The following is a 15837-nucleotide window of genomic DNA, read 5'->3' as shown; positions in this document are numbered from 1 at the left end:
TATAGGGTCTTTGTCTTCAATAACTTGGTTTTGTTTTTGCAGACAACGTCAAAGTTTGACCAATAATAGTTGCTCTGATTTTTATTTGCTGGAACAGATTGTACCTAGTGAAACACCAACCTTGTATTAGCTTTGAGTCTCCATCAGCCAAGTTTGCAATCTTAAGCTTTTTTTTTTTTTTTTCTGCCACCAATATTGTTACCTTTCCTGCTGCTGCTTCATTTCCTCAGTGGTACAGTTGCTGCCAGGAATGCTGCTTTCTTGTCATTGTGGACTCAACATTTCTTCTCCCTGGGGAGTAAGAGAAGGCTCTTTTGACCTTCCTCCTCTAGTGCATTCTTCTGGATACATTTTTTATTTTATTCCATTTTTGCTGGCCTCTTACCCTAGAAAGGAAAGATTCTTAAACAAGGATCCTGAAACTTAACTTCTGTACCACATGCTGGTTCTTCACTAATGCTTTCTGGGAGACATAGAGAAGGCCATTCCCAGTAACTTCATGAATGAAGCACTAGATATTATCCCTCAATCACATTATTTAAACCTTCTTTAAGACTTAGCACAACTCTTCCGTAGACACTTTTATTTTCTCTATATACTTTATTATGGGAAATTGTATATTCAGAAAAGCAGGAGTAATAGGCATGTGGTTAGGATAGAGTAAGAGCAGATTAATCCTCCTTGGGAAACAAGTAGAAAAAGTCAGATAAATTAAGCAAATCAGATTTTTAAAGACATCATAGACCAGTGGAAACAAAAAGGATACAAATAACTGAAATTATAGAGAGATTAGACCCATCTGAAGTAAAGCAGCGACAGCCAAATGTATTTTTTTTTTTTCTGGGAGAATCTGAAAATTCTGAGCATGGGCTGAAGAAAGAGTTAAGACCATGCAGAGGAACTTTGTAGGAGAAAAGAGACACCAGCATAGCTTTCAGTGGTTACATGGAGCTCGAGTAATGAATGGCAAATTTAAGGGGTTTAATTGCATTAAAAATTTTCCCACAGGTCATTTTGTGAGTTCTAGGTCTGTCGGTACAGGAGACTGAGGAGGAATGCAAAATACTTCTAAGGAGCAGAGAGGGAGCTTCAGTAGTTTTACACCTAAAAATGCCAGCCAATACTCCTAAAGATACTCACCAAACTTTAATTTCATATGAGTTAAGGACCTAAAGAGGTCATCTGAGGATCTCCAATGCCAGAAATCAAACTACAATGTTTCAAAAGTAAAGAAGCAAGCATCAAAAATATCTCAATTAAGATCCTGGAAATTATATGTCTTTAAAATAGATATGAATCATACCTAAACTGCATCTTCTTAAAACTGCAACACAGCCGTGACTTGGCACAATTCCTGATGGAATTGAGATATTCATTCTTTCTCCCTGCCTTCCTAAGAAAGGAAATATGGGAACCTCTCTTATGGGGACTTACATTAACTAGAGCCTTCAGGTTTTGTTTTGTTTTGTTTGTAAATACCAAATGTCTCATATGCAATCAACAATTTCTAGACAGAGAGTTGACTCATGAATGATCTTAGATATAGAAGTTAACAGATGAAGACATTAAAATTCCATCAACAGTATTAATTCAGTGTTAATACAGTGATGCAAAAGTAGGCAAAGTGAACAGGAGGATTGAATAGACAATCAGGATATAAATCTACAGATATTTAGACACCTGGTTTATGACAAAACAGAACATCAGTGCATCTGACAAAAATAACGTAATGGTGCTGGGTTAATTAGATGTTCATATGAAGGACAAATGTATTTTCCCTATCTCGTCATATATAAAAAATCAATTTCATATAGATTGTACATCTATATGTGATAGGAAAAATATCAAAGCTTTTAGAAAAAAATGTAGGAAGTCATCTTTGTGACTTGGAGTAGGCAAAGGTTTTTAAAAATAGTACACAAAAAGCATTAAAGATAAAGGAAAACATTGATAAAGGGGGCTATGTTAAAATCAAGAATTTCTATATATTAAGTGACCATGAAGACAACCCACAGAATGGAAGAAGATATTCTCTCACATATACCTGAAAAAAACTTGTATCCAGAACATATGAAGAGTTTTTACCAATCAATTTAAAAAATAGACACATCCAAAGAGAAAATATTGATATTTGAACATACACATTATAAATAAATTATATACATTATAAAAGAGAACATACAAATACCCTGAGTATAATAAGTTACATAATGGAGTGTAATAAGATACTCAACTTTGTTGTTTTCAGGGAATTGCAAAATAAAACCACAATGTGGCATCAAAATACTCCTACCAGAAATAAAAAATGAAAAATATGGAAAATACCAAGTGTTGACAAAGATGTGGAGAAAATAGAACAGTTAATGCAGATATGAACATAAATTTGTATAGCTCCTTTGGTAAACAGTTTAGTGACATCTACTATAACTGAAAATATAATACCCTATGATCCAATTAACTTATTTTTAGATATATATTCAACAAACAATCATGAGCATATGCTCACTGAAGGACATGAAATAGAATTTTCATAGTGGCACTATTTGTAAAAGCAAAATTCCTGAAAATTCTGAATGTCTATCAATAGTTAAATGGACAAGTAAATGGTGGCACATTCACACATTAGCATATATGACCCAATGAGAAAGTATGATTTACAACTACATGAAACAATTCCAAAATATCTCATGCTGATATCGAACAAAAATCAAGCCACAAGAATGTACAATCTGTGATTTCATTTATATAAATTATATAAATAGGCAAACAGAAAATATTAGAAGTCACGATGGTGACTACACTTGGGAAAGTGGGTGTGTTCTTAAAAGGAGCACAAGTGGGGTCTTCTGAAGTCCTGATAATTTCTTGTTTCTTTATCGGGACGACAGTTACACAGATACATATGTTCAATTTTTGAAAAGTAGTTGAAATTCTCTTATTATGTATAAACTTTTTTTTTAAAGAGTCTTTCTTGCTCTTTCATCCATGCACAGTGGCATGATCATAGCTCATTGCAGCCTGGAATTCCGCAGCTCAAGTGATCTTCCTGCCTCAGCCTCTCAAGTAGCTAGGACTATATATATGCGCCACCATGCCCCACTAATATAGGTTTTTAATATACGTATAGAGTTGTTTACAAAATAGACAGAACAAACCTGCAAGTAACCATGCAATCAGCTGCAACGATAGATCTATGACTAATCTTGTGTCAAGTATACTTCCAGTTCCCACTTCCATATTGTTTTGAAGCAAATATCAGACATCATATCATCTCATCCATAAACATTTTCATCTGTATCTCTAAATTATACAGCCTCTTTTTCAAATGGAGCCACAATAACATTATTATTCGCAATAATTCCTTAACAATATTTTAAAAATTCAGCAAGCATTCAAGTTTCCAAACAGAGCATATATGCAAGTTTTCAATGCTAGAGAAAGAGTTTTTACTTTACTCTCCCTTTCTCCCCTTCTCATTCCGTCTTCCTAAACAGACTTACAATGGTTCCAGGTTTTTGAAGACCACCGGGTCATGACCACCCAGCATCCTAATGTCAGTTAAAAGATGCTTTTAAGAAAGTATCTGCAGATTCACAGTCCTAGAAATTTTGCAAAGAGGAAGAAGAAAAATGTAGGAATGCAAATGATTGTAGACATCTTAGTAAAAGTTTTAGGTCTAGGAATCAAATCTGTCAAACAAAACTAAAAGTAAGAGTGTGTCTGGCCTGAGAACTGGAGATATTGCATTATGTAAATAGATATGTGTTCTTAAAGAAAACGAAATGTAGGGACTTGTCTAGAGTGATTGAGAAGTTCACTCCACTTGAATGGGATATGATTCTCATATTGTTTTCTTGACTTTAGAAAAAATCTGATAGTTCAAGCTTATCAACTCTACACACATGTACATAAGTATAGTTAACAACAGTTTAATTAAAAAAGACAACGTTCCCTGAATGTTTTATACACACACACGCATGAACACACACATACATATACACATTTGAATTCTATGTTTAAAATCCCTCTTTCCAATGGACCTGAATGATAGAGTTTCCCAGTTTGGTTAAATGGTTTTTACTATATATCCTACTTTTGAAATAATAAATATATAAGCAAATATATTTGATAAAATTGCTTTTAAAAATGAATGTTTTAATTTTTACAATTATAAGAAAGTCTGTATGATGATTCAAGTGGCCAGAAAGTGGAAGTTTAGCTTTCTATCACAAATTGTACTTTTGTGGATTCAAGTGACATAGCAACATGCTAGCCATGTTTATTGCTGTGGTTTGAGTATTTATATAAGGGAATTATGGTGCTTCTTGAGCACAGGATGTTTAAACTGATGATATGATGGTGGAATTTATGCTACTAGGACCTCTATTTACTCAACATGACTCGATATTAGAAGCCTTGAGTCATCATTGCGGAAGTTGGCCTAAGCTCTTGAAATACGGTGGTGCTCTGAGATAACTTTCCCATTAGTAAACCTTGATGGTAACAAAAACAGAGGAGTACACAGGCATAATTATCCATGCTGATTCCTTCCTCATTGTAATTGGCCTCAGCAGCAGATAAGTAACAGATAAGCAGAACAGAAATAAACTCCTGCTAGTTGACTTTCTTCTTGAAAATATAAATAATGGGTCTTCCCTCCTCCAGTATCAAATTAAGTCAAAATTTGAGGGGAAGATCCCTGCTTAATTTTGATAGGTTTGTTCTTTTTCCAGCACCCCCAGAGATAGCTTTAAAATTTTTAATAAAAGGAAATGAGTAAAATAATGAAGGCTTTTTTAAAAAAATTACTATTGTAATACTTCCTTGGGTCACTGCTGGCATTTTAGAAACTGGGAGAGACTACATATTATAAGAAATGCCTTTCAATGCAGGGAAAATAGTTATTGTTTTATTAACAAAAAGTGCAGAGAAAAGCAGTTCCAGGGTTGTTTCAGTAACTCAGTGATAGCATCAGACACAGAATCTGTCCATTCTTCTGACCTACCCTGCTGAGTGCTGCAGCTTTAATTCTCCTCCTGTTTGCTGCAGCTTTAATTCTCCTCCTGTTTGCTGCAGCTTTAATTCTCCTCCTGTTTGCTGCAGCTTTAATTCTCCTCCTGTTTGCTTCATGGCACAGATCCAGGCATTAAACCCTCACATGGCAGTGTCCAAAGCTGAAGAAGTTAGGCAGGAAGAAACGGGATTTTCATATGATTCTCTCCTTTAATCAAGGAGAAAAATTATTTCCAGAAGCCCCAGCCCCCATCCAACCTCTTCATATCTCAAGTTCTAGATGTTCATACTCAAGACTAATCACTGGTAAAGTGGAATGGGATTATAATGATTAGTTTAGGCAATTTACGGGTTATCCTGGAATTCAACAGACAAAACTCAGTATATAAAGAACTAATCACATCAGGTAATCAAGGAACAACACCTGTCACAGGTTGTACCATGGCTGTCTACCATTTGCCATTGTTTACAAAAAGTACTTGGATAGGTTTCCCAACCTTGTATTCTCCAACATGTGTTATATGCCAGGTGTAGCAACATAAATCAACATGAAGCGCAAGAAAAACAAATAAAAGCCAACTTAGTTTTTTAATACTTTAGAGCAGAGATGTAACAATTAATATACTTTTTTTTTTTTTTTTTAGACGGAGTCTTGCTCTGTCGCCCAGGCTGGAGTGTAGTGGTGCCATCTCGGCTCACTGCAAGCTCTGCCTCCTGGGTTCACGCCATTCTCCTGCCTCAGCCTCCCCAGTAGCTGGGACTACAGGCGACCGCCACCACACCCGACTAATTTTTTGAATATATATATATTTTTTAAGGGCAGGCTTATAAGTCAGGTCATTTATTGGAATGTAAATTTGCTCTAACTAAATGAGTATGTGCAGAGGAGGAGAACGTTTGAGCTGATGCTTTCAGTCCTACAATAACACCACAAAAAGTCTGTAAAAAGAAGTGTTAATACATGAAGGTAAGTTCATCACCACCATGTAAAAATAATAAGAAGCATATACACTTTTGATGATAGTTCTTTACACACCAGATCCCCGAGTTATTTCTGTGAAGTCAAAATGAAATAAGGCTGTGAAAATGTATCAAAGAATCCCAAAAGATAGCACTAAAGTCCACTGAAGGAAAGAAAAATCAACAAATGAAGATAGAGATTATATCATAGTTGCTTTCCTGGAACAAACACATCTGAGTTTATCTGTTTTCCCAAATATTTATTTCATTTGCTAAGAGATCTTTCCTGATGTTTAAAAGTTTTCATATGATTAGACACCCTTGTGAGTAGAAAACAACACTGTAAAATAGTGATGAAACCTTATAATGAGGCAGCATTTGGCAATATAAGCACTTGATCTGTTGATCATAATGGAGGATTAACCTCTGTGCAGAAAGAAAAGTATTTGTTTAGAGAGTGTGTACCAAAGTCGAAGGTATGTAGTGAATCCTCTGTACTTTTATACTGCTGTTGGCCAGGTGGGCCAGCATCTTGTGGGAGTGTGGTCTGTAAAGAGGGCAGATTTTTAATGCTTTAAATCGATGTATTGAATTGGATCTATTTATTTCCATTGAATTGGATTAGAATTGAATCAGAATCCTCATTCTAGGAAGCTCACCCAAGAAAAAAGACACAAATCTGGAAATTCTGGGTACAAGTATAAAAAGTAGAAGAAAGACAGCACTTGGAAACAACAGGAAGATGATAAGAAAAGAAAAATAGAGCATTTCAGCTGCTACTTGGAGCGATTCTTGGATGTCTTTTTGGGTTTCTTCTTAGCCTGAGCTACTCCTTTATACCACATTCTTACTCCTAACTCAAAATGACACCACTTAAAAAGGCAAAGCATCACACCCACATGGTGGTCCAGGTCATATCTCTGAAGACATCATTCTTGGCACTCCTCTCTTGTTTTTCCCCAACATTATTGAGGTACAATTCATAATTAAAAATTGTAGGCCAGGTGAAGTGTCTCACATCTGTAATCCCAAAGAAACAAAAATAATAATTAAAAATTGTATATATTTAAGGCATACGACTGTATGATTTAATATATCTATACATTTTGAAATATTCACTTCAACCAGGTTAATTAACATATCTATCACCTCTCATAGTTACCTTTTTTCATGATGAGAACATTTAAGATGCACTCTCTCAGCAAATTTCAAGTACACATTATCGTTAACTATAGTCATATTGTTGTATTTAGATATTCAGAACTATTTATCTTGCATAAATGAGGAGTTGCACTCCTTGACCAACACCTCCCCATTTCCCCTACGCAGCCCCTAGTAATCACTGTTCTACTCTGTTTCTACAAGTTTGGAATCCCTGCTTTTTATTCTAGTTATAACACAGAGTGTAGCAGGCCAGGTCTCACTAACAGAGCAGGCAGATCTCTATGACAACTGTTTCAGTACTGACTGAGTGATCAAGTTAAATACCAAAAGCTGAAAGAGACAGTGTTCTTATACACATGCCAGAATATAATAAAAGCCCACCAAGAGTTTTGCCCAGGCCTGTCTTGGGCATTGAAGCATGACAAGATAATGAAGGAATTCTTAACAGGACCCATATAGGATTAAACAACTTTTACTGGGGGTCTAAAGAAACTCCCCAGACCTCCACAAACAAGTTTATTGGGGGACCGAAGGAACTCCCCAAACCTCCATGGCTTAGCAGGAGAAAAGATAAGGGTAATCACTGCTGGCACCTAGACCCATCTAGATTAAGTAAATTTATTGAGGGTCCAGATAAATGTCTTCAAAACTCAGACCTTCCTCTGGATTGGATTAGAAGAGGTTAATCACATATCTTTAGATAAATGCACACTTCCACATAGACATATAGCTTAGAAGGTTTATAAGTGCTGGAAAACTTTGTAATTTTGGGTTGGTCTGGCTACATTTTGCTGTACTTCTCCCTGTACCTGGTTACAGAATAAACTCTCTTCTTTACCAGTTCATCTGCATCTCGTTATTAGGCTGCGAGAATAAACAGCCTGGCCCTCGGTTCAGTCTGGGAACAAATCTGGTGAGCCAGCCAGGAGCCACTGGGACGTTGATGTGTTCAGTAGCCAGTAGCTTGTGACGAGACAGTCTTCAGGAGGATCCCAGCAGCTTCTAGGTGAGATTTTGCAGGGGATCCCTCCTGACAGCTGTTCCATGCACAAAATCGCATATCCCTGCCACTACTGGGGAAGAACTGAGATCAGGAGTGGACTCGCTCGAAGGATGAGTTAACTTCACCCTTAATAAGGGACCTGTTGTTTTCCTATCTGGGCTTGCTAAGCCATTTGTCCACCAGGGAAGCAAGAGGGTTCATTGACACACCCACTTTGCATTTGGTTAAGATCAGGTTTTGAGTTGGTTTTGACTCTGTTCTGCCTGACTGTACTCCTTTTCATGTTCTTGTGTTTGTCCAATATCTGTCTCCACTTGTTTGTGTATCTGTCTTATCCTTTTTGATAACATATAGGCTCGAAAATGAGAGGTGTTGAGTCCATTACTGCCAGGAGCCCTCTGGGAAGAATCCTGTCAGATTAGTAATAGTTTGGTATCCTTCTATGACTAAAAGGAAATTAGTTTACTATTGTAATAAGATTTGGCCAACGTATGTTTTAGAATCTGAGGAGAGATGGCTGATTTTGGGGACCGTGAGCTATTTCATTATTTATGAGCTAGAGTCATTTTGTAAGTGTTCAGGGAGACGGGAAGAAATAATCTACGTTAAAATATTTATGTTATTACATAATAAGGATGTCAACAAGAAGGGAGATAAGTTAATCGTGCTGCACCCGGTCAAGGTTTGCCCTGACTCTCAGGGAGATGAAGATAAGGACCCAGAAAGCCAACAGTTGATAAATGTACCTAACCCCATAAGAGAGAATATTCCACTTAGCCCGGTGGGGGCTAATGCCACCCCCCAACCTAGGCAGGAAAGGAGAAAATCACCACCCCCAGAGTATAAGGAAGTAGCAAGGCTCATCTTTCCCTTTTGGACCAAACAAGGCACTAGTTTTGGCAGGGGAAGCATCCAACCTGGAGCTGGGCAATTTCCACTTTGACAGTACCCTGTAGGGGTTAACTAGCAGGGGGCTCCGGCTGGTTATTATTGGGCCTACAGCCCTTTTGCACATCCAATTTGTTAAACGGAAAGAACTCTGACCCGAGCTATAGGGAGGACCCCCAGAAAATGACCGAGCTGTTCACCACCTTCTTTGTCACTCACTACTCCACATGGGCAGATGTGCAAGCCCCTCCTAAACATTATGCTCTCTGCAGATGAGAGGAGGCTAGTATTGGATAAGGCAAAGGAAGAGGCAGAACACCTTCATAATAAAAACCCAGACAAACCCTAGACACTGACAGGGCAATACCCCATACTAACTCTAACTGGGACCCAAGTGAGGCTAATGGAGGCAGAATGCCTGCCTGGAGCATTACAGGAGGTGCATCTTCAAGGGCATTAAGTCAGGGGTACCCAAACCTAAAAGCTTAAACAAAGTGCAAGAGCTCCAACAAAGGTCTAATTAGGATCCATGTGAGTTTATGAAGCATATTTGTCAGACCTACAGGAAGCATCTAGATATAGACCCATACGTCCCTGAAAATGTTAGGATGGCATACCTAACTTTTATAGGGCAAAGTGCCCCTGACATTGGGAAGAAGCTGCAGAAAATAGAAGGGGCTATTGGGATGAAGCCTCTCAACTGATTGATATCACATACAAAATTTACCACAATAGGGAGGTAAAGGAAACTAAAGCCCTGTGGCAGGCAGCAATACTTATGGCAGCAGCAGGGAAAACTCCAAGAGGGAAGGGACCTGCAAAGTGGAAAGAGAAAATAAAAAAGGATCAGTGCACATATTGCTGAGAAATAGGGCACTGGAAAAAGAATTAGCCAAATTTAAGCCAAAATGACCCCACGCCAATGATGGCAATTAAGCCCAGGAATGAATCAGAGGAAGACTGAAGATGCTGGAAATTCCCAGTAGCTCCAAATCTATCTGACATCAAAATTTCCCCACAGGAGCTTTGGTTAGAGTTAACAGTCAGGAAACAAAAATTGGACTTCTTAATCAACACCATTGCTAGTTATTTGGTAGTTAATACACCAATCACTGAATTTTCTGACACATCTGTGAACATAGTTGGTGTTAGCAGGAAACCAAGATCTGAGTGGTTTCTGTGCCCCCTCTCATGTAAAGTGGATAATGATCGAATAACTCACCAATTCCTTTATGTGCTAGACTGCCCGATTCCTTTACTTGGCAGAGATCTGCTACGCAAGTTATAAGATCAAATCATCTTTGACCCTGAGAAATGTCAGATGTGTCTCCAAGTACCTCCAGAACAGAGACTGCAGATACAAGCACTTCTGGCAAGTGCTGAAATCCCCTGCCCTAAGGTAGAGATGGTCCCCCAGGAAGTCGTCGACAAGATAAAACCAGAATTCTGGGCATCAGACCAACCCAGAAGGGCAATTTATATGAGTCTGGTAAAAATCAAACTGAAGGAAGGGGCCCAACCTATCTGAAAAAAAAAAAAAAAAAAAAAAATACCCCTCAAAGGGGGAAGCCTGGGAAGCCATCCAGCTAGTCTGAGTCCGGTTCTTATGGTATGGCCTAATAAGGCCTTGCCAATCATCTTACAATACTCCTATCTTGCCTGAGCAAAGAAGCCTCACTCACATGAGTACAGATTTGTGCAAAACCTAAGGGCGATTAATGATATTGTGGAAGACATTCACCCCATTGTGGCTAACCTATACACCATGTTTATCTGATTGCCTGGGAATCACGAATGGTTTACAGTGCTAGACTTGAAAGATGACCTCTTTTGCTTATCAATGGATGTAGACAGCCAGCAATTGTTTGTTTTTGAGTAGACAGACCCTGAGACTGCTGCTCCATTTCAGTATTGCTGGACTGTACTTCCTCAAGTGTTTAAGAACACCCCAAATATATTTGGAGAGGCTTTTGCTTATGATTTAAGAACTCTACAATTGGAAAATGGAGTATTGTTGCAATATGTGGATGACTTGTTAATTTCTAGTCCCCCTGAGCAACAGTGCCAGGATAACCCCATTAAAACTTTAAACTATCTGGCAGCTTGTGGGTACAAGGTCTCAAGCAGAAAGGGCCCAGTATGCAAGCAAACTGTGGAATATTTAGGATTTCTTCAATAGATAGGAACCAGAGCCCTGACTGTGGAAAGGCAGAATGCAATTGCTTCCATTTCCACACCCACCACCAGAAAGCAGCTGAGCGGCTTCCTAGGTATGGCCGGATTTTGCCAGATTTGGATTCCTAATTATGGACTAATGGTAAAACCTTTATATGAACTGTTAAAAGGAGCCAACCATGATCCTTCTGACTGGGAAGCAAGGCACCAATATTTGTTTGAGCAACTGAAGTTTAAATTACCTCCCCCACTGCCTTAGAGCTTCCAAATCCTCATAATCCCTTCCAGCTTTATGTGCATGAGAGATTGGGTTTAGTGCTTGGAGTCCCAGTGCAAAAGTTAGGTGAAGTATTACAACCCATAGAATACTTTTCAAAGTCCTTTTATCTTAGAGCAGTGACTGCCACTTGTCTGCTACTCAAGGAAGCTGAAAAACTAACCTTGGGCAGCCTGTCACAATATATGTGCCCTACCCAGTGTTACTGTTACTGGAGAAAAAAAGAGATTACTGGCTGACAGCAGGCCGAATGGGTAGATATCAAGCCATACTTTTTTTGTGTGTGTGAGACAGAGTCTCGCTCTGCCGCCCAGGCTGGAGTGCAGTGGCGCGATCTCAGCTCACTGCAAGCTCCGCCTCCCGGGTTCACGCCATTCTCCTGCCTCAGCCTCCCGAGTAGCTGGGACTACAGGCACCGCCACCACGTCCAGCTAATTTTTTATTTTTAGTAGAGACGGGGATTCACTGTGTTAGCCAGGGTGGTCTCGATCTCCTGACCTCGTGATCCGCCCGCCTCGGCCTCCCAAATGTCTGGGATTACAAGCTGAGCTACCGCGCCCGGCCCAAGCCATACTTTTAAATGACCCACAGTAAAGCTGCAAAGCACTGGAACTGTAAACCTTGCTACACTGTTACCTCCCAAGTCCTGCATAACTGTCCAGAGGTCATAGACCTAGTGTTTTCCAGCCACCTGGACCTAAAGGATGTAGCCCTCCCATGCACAGATAAAACTTTGTTTGTACACGGGAGTAGCCTGGTCACTGATGGGAAGAGAAATGCCAACTATGTTCTGGTGACCTCCTCAGGGGTAATAGAGGCAAGAACTTTGTCGGTAGGGACCTCAGCACAGAAAGTTGAGTTAATCGCCCTCATGAGAGCCTTGTAAGTATTCCAAGGTAAGAATGTCAACATACACACTGACTCCAAGTACACAACTATATGGAGGGAAACAGGGCTGCTAAGGGAGGATAACACTGATGTTAAATATGCTAAGCAAGTATTAGAATTGCTAAAGGAGATAAAGGCCCCACAGGAAATAGCTGTAATGCATTGCCCTGACCATTAACACAGTAATTCCTAAGTGTCAAGGGACGATGCTTTCCCAGACCACACCACCAGGCATTTAGCCAGTGCCAGCATTGAAATCCAGGTGCCCTTAATTCCTCAAAAAGATTTAATGACCTTCAAGCTCTGGTACACTTCTGAAGATGAGAAAGCCGCAGAAGATAAGGTGTTCAAACTAAATAAGGAAGGGTGGAGAGTAAACAACGCAGGCCTAGTCTGGGCACTAGCGCATCGTATCTGCCCTCTGTTAAAGTACATTCATGATAGCATGAGTTTGGCAAGAGATGCTTCGCTGGCCTTTGTACAAAATTATTTGAAAGGGAAAGGACTAAAGGCCCACTTAGAGGATATAATTCAGCATTGTCACCTGTGCACCTGGAATGAGCCTAATAATGATAACCGAGGGCAGCCTGGGCAGCAAGAGGGAGGGAGGCACCTGCTGGGCAGCAAGAAGGAGGGAGGCACTGGCAAATAGACTTTACACAGATGCCACCAGCCCCTGGGGGGTACAAATACCTTCTAGTTCTAGTGGACACTTTCTCTGGCTGGGTGGAGGCATACCCATGTCACACTGAATGAGCAAGCAAAGTAGTTAAAGTTTTGCTGAAGGAAGTCATACCACAATATAGGCTCCATGATGTAATTCATAGTGATAATGGGCCTTCATTCATCTCTGAGATGACAAGTAAACAAAGCTTTGGAAATGAAATGCAAACTGCGCTTAGCGTGGAAACCTCAATCTTCTGGACAAATTGAGAGAATGAACCGCACCTTAAAAACAATCATTGCCAAGGTGTGTCAACAGACTCAGCTGAAATGGATTCAGGTACTTAGTATTGCACTGCTCTGGGTAAGAGAAGGCCCCCAGAAACAGGATTAAAATAAGACCTTATGAAATTGTTTTTGAGAGACTCTTTGCAGCTAACCCATCTCAGGTCACCAAAGTGCCCCTAGATAGGGAGTTGGCTATTAAGGATTATGTTGCTCACTTAAGACAAACTCTTAACATTTTGCATAAGTTTGCTTCTAACAGGGACACTGTGAATTCTGCAAAAGCCTGTCACCCATTCCTACCTGGCAATCAAGTGCTGCTGAAGGAATGGAGGGAAGCTGGTCCTGCCCAACAACTACAGGAGAAATGGAGAAAGCCCTATGACATGCTCCTGACCACAGGCGAAGCACTGAAACTGGCAGATATCAAGCCTTGGGTCCACCACATGTGAGTGAAAAGATTCCTGCCAGCCAAGAGCCCTGTGGCAGAGGAGTCTCCGGCTGACAGATGGGAGGCAGACGCCCGAGAAGACCTGAAGTTTCTATTCGGAAAACGGTAAGACTTTCATAAGACTTTCTCATAATGCTCCTTGCTATGCCTCTTATTGTTTCTGCTCTCACCTCTAATCTTTTCTTACAATTGGCACAGGACTATGCAGAGAACCTGCAAAGAAGCTCCTGCTGGGTCGGTGGCCTATTACTCCTTTCTAGCACCATGGGGTTGCCTTGCTGGGGATACCTCCAGGGGAAGGACTGGATTTACCTGCAAACTTTTCTGGGAAATCTAAAATCTTGGACTGGGTCACAAATGACAGGAGTAACCATGGCAAATGTCTCAGAGTGGCCCATAAACAAAACTTTAGAAGGCCCAGGGCAAAAATGCCATTCTCTGTAAACAAAACAAGGGATGATGTAATAACTTTAGCTACTCCCTTGCTGAATCTGAAGGTGTATGTCCAGACTATGATACCACAAAATGTCCAGTATAAAAATGGCTTTCTTCAAATTGGGGACAGATTTATTTGGCTAACTGCCTCCACTGGACATTTAAGCCAAGTACCTGCCTTATGTTGGAAACAATGGAACCACTCCCTTGACCACTGGCCTAATGTAACTTGAGTTGTGGGATGGATTCCACACATTCCTCATGAACAAGGCCAACATACTATAGCACTACAACAAAGAGATTTGTTTGTTACCGACTGGTCCCAACAACCTGGCCAAAATTGGTATCCCCCTAACAGAACCCAGTGGCTTTGTGGCACCAATTTATGGCCATGACTGCCCTCGGGCTGGTTGGGGTACTACACTCTAGGTCTCCTAATTGGCACAGGGACACTGGATAAAAACCATCCAAAACCCAGCTAATCTCTTACACATGCTTAACAGATGGACCAGGTCAGTTTTCACTGGTACAAACATCTGACCTCAATCTTTATGCCCTCAATAGGCTTAGAAACTGTCATATGGCACATAGAGGCACTAGCTAATTCCATGCAGTGAGCCTTGAATGACAGTCTCCGAAGTATTTCCCTTATGAATGCTGAAATGTACCATATGTAGAAAGCTATCTTGCAAAATGGAATGGCCCGAGACATTATAACAGCAGCCCAAGGGGGAACCTGCACCCTCACCAAAACTGAATTTTGCATGTATGTACCTGACAATTTTGGGAATATTTTTCTGGCCTTAAAGTATATGCACCAACAGATTCAGGCAATCTCTAGTCCTGGGTTATCAGTTAATGACTGGATTGCATCATGGTTTAGTGGAAGGCCTTCCTGGTGGCAGAAAATCCTTGCAGTCCCGGTCACCCTTGTAGGCATGGGCATAATGTTACGTTGTGGAAAGCATCGCTGTTGCATATTGCTCTAAAACATCTCTCGAGTTCATACTATCATGTTTCAGCAGGCACTGCCTCTAAGCCCCCCAAAGAGAGAGTACTACCAGGAACAAATCGACCTCTTCCACTCCAATGCTGAGATCGATGCACCATAACAATGACCCCCTCTCATCAGGAAGTAGCCCGAAAGATTATGACACCCCATCTGCCTACAATTCTCATAATTAATAAATATACAAGCATGATAGAAAACATGTGCAAATTGACAGTAGGGATTGCGGCAGGCCAGGTCTCACTAGCAGCTGAGCAGGCAGGCCTCCATGACAGCTGTTTCAGTACTGACCAAGTTGTTAAGTTAAATATTAAAAGCTGAAAGAGCCAATGCCCTTATACAAAGACTGGAGTGTAACAAAAGCTCACCAAGAGTTTTGCCCAGGTCTTTCCTGGGCCTTGAAGCATGACAAGATAATGAAGGAATTCTTAACAGGACCCATTTATGATACATCAAGTTTTACTGGGGTTCTGAAGAAACTCCCCAGGCCTCCACAAACAAGTTAACTGGGGGTCTGAAAGAAGTCCCCAAACCTCCATGATCTAGCAGGAGATAAGATAAGGGTACTCACCCCAGTACGTGGACCCATCTAGATTATATAAATTTACTAAGGTTCCAGGGCAAGG

General features: G+C 40.3%; 1 long non-coding RNA gene across 1 annotated transcript in view; it reads right to left on the bottom strand.

The window, feature by feature from the left end:
- Window positions 1–5805: 5805 nt before the first annotated feature.
- LOC115899690 overlaps window positions 5806–15837 on the bottom strand; it is a 280503-nt gene continuing 270471 nt past the window's right edge. The window contains exon 4 of the long non-coding RNA XR_004059315.1: window positions 5806–6993. This is a non-coding gene — a long non-coding RNA (uncharacterized LOC115899690). The remainder of the gene's footprint in view (window positions 6994–15837) is intronic.

Source organism: Rhinopithecus roxellana, chromosome 9, assembly GCF_007565055.1.
Source record: "Rhinopithecus roxellana isolate Shanxi Qingling chromosome 9, ASM756505v1, whole genome shotgun sequence".
Taxonomy (NCBI): Eukaryota; Metazoa; Chordata; class Mammalia; order Primates; family Cercopithecidae; genus Rhinopithecus; species Rhinopithecus roxellana.
Note: the sequence above shows the minus strand (reverse complement) of the source record. Positions and strands in the feature narration are given on the sequence as shown.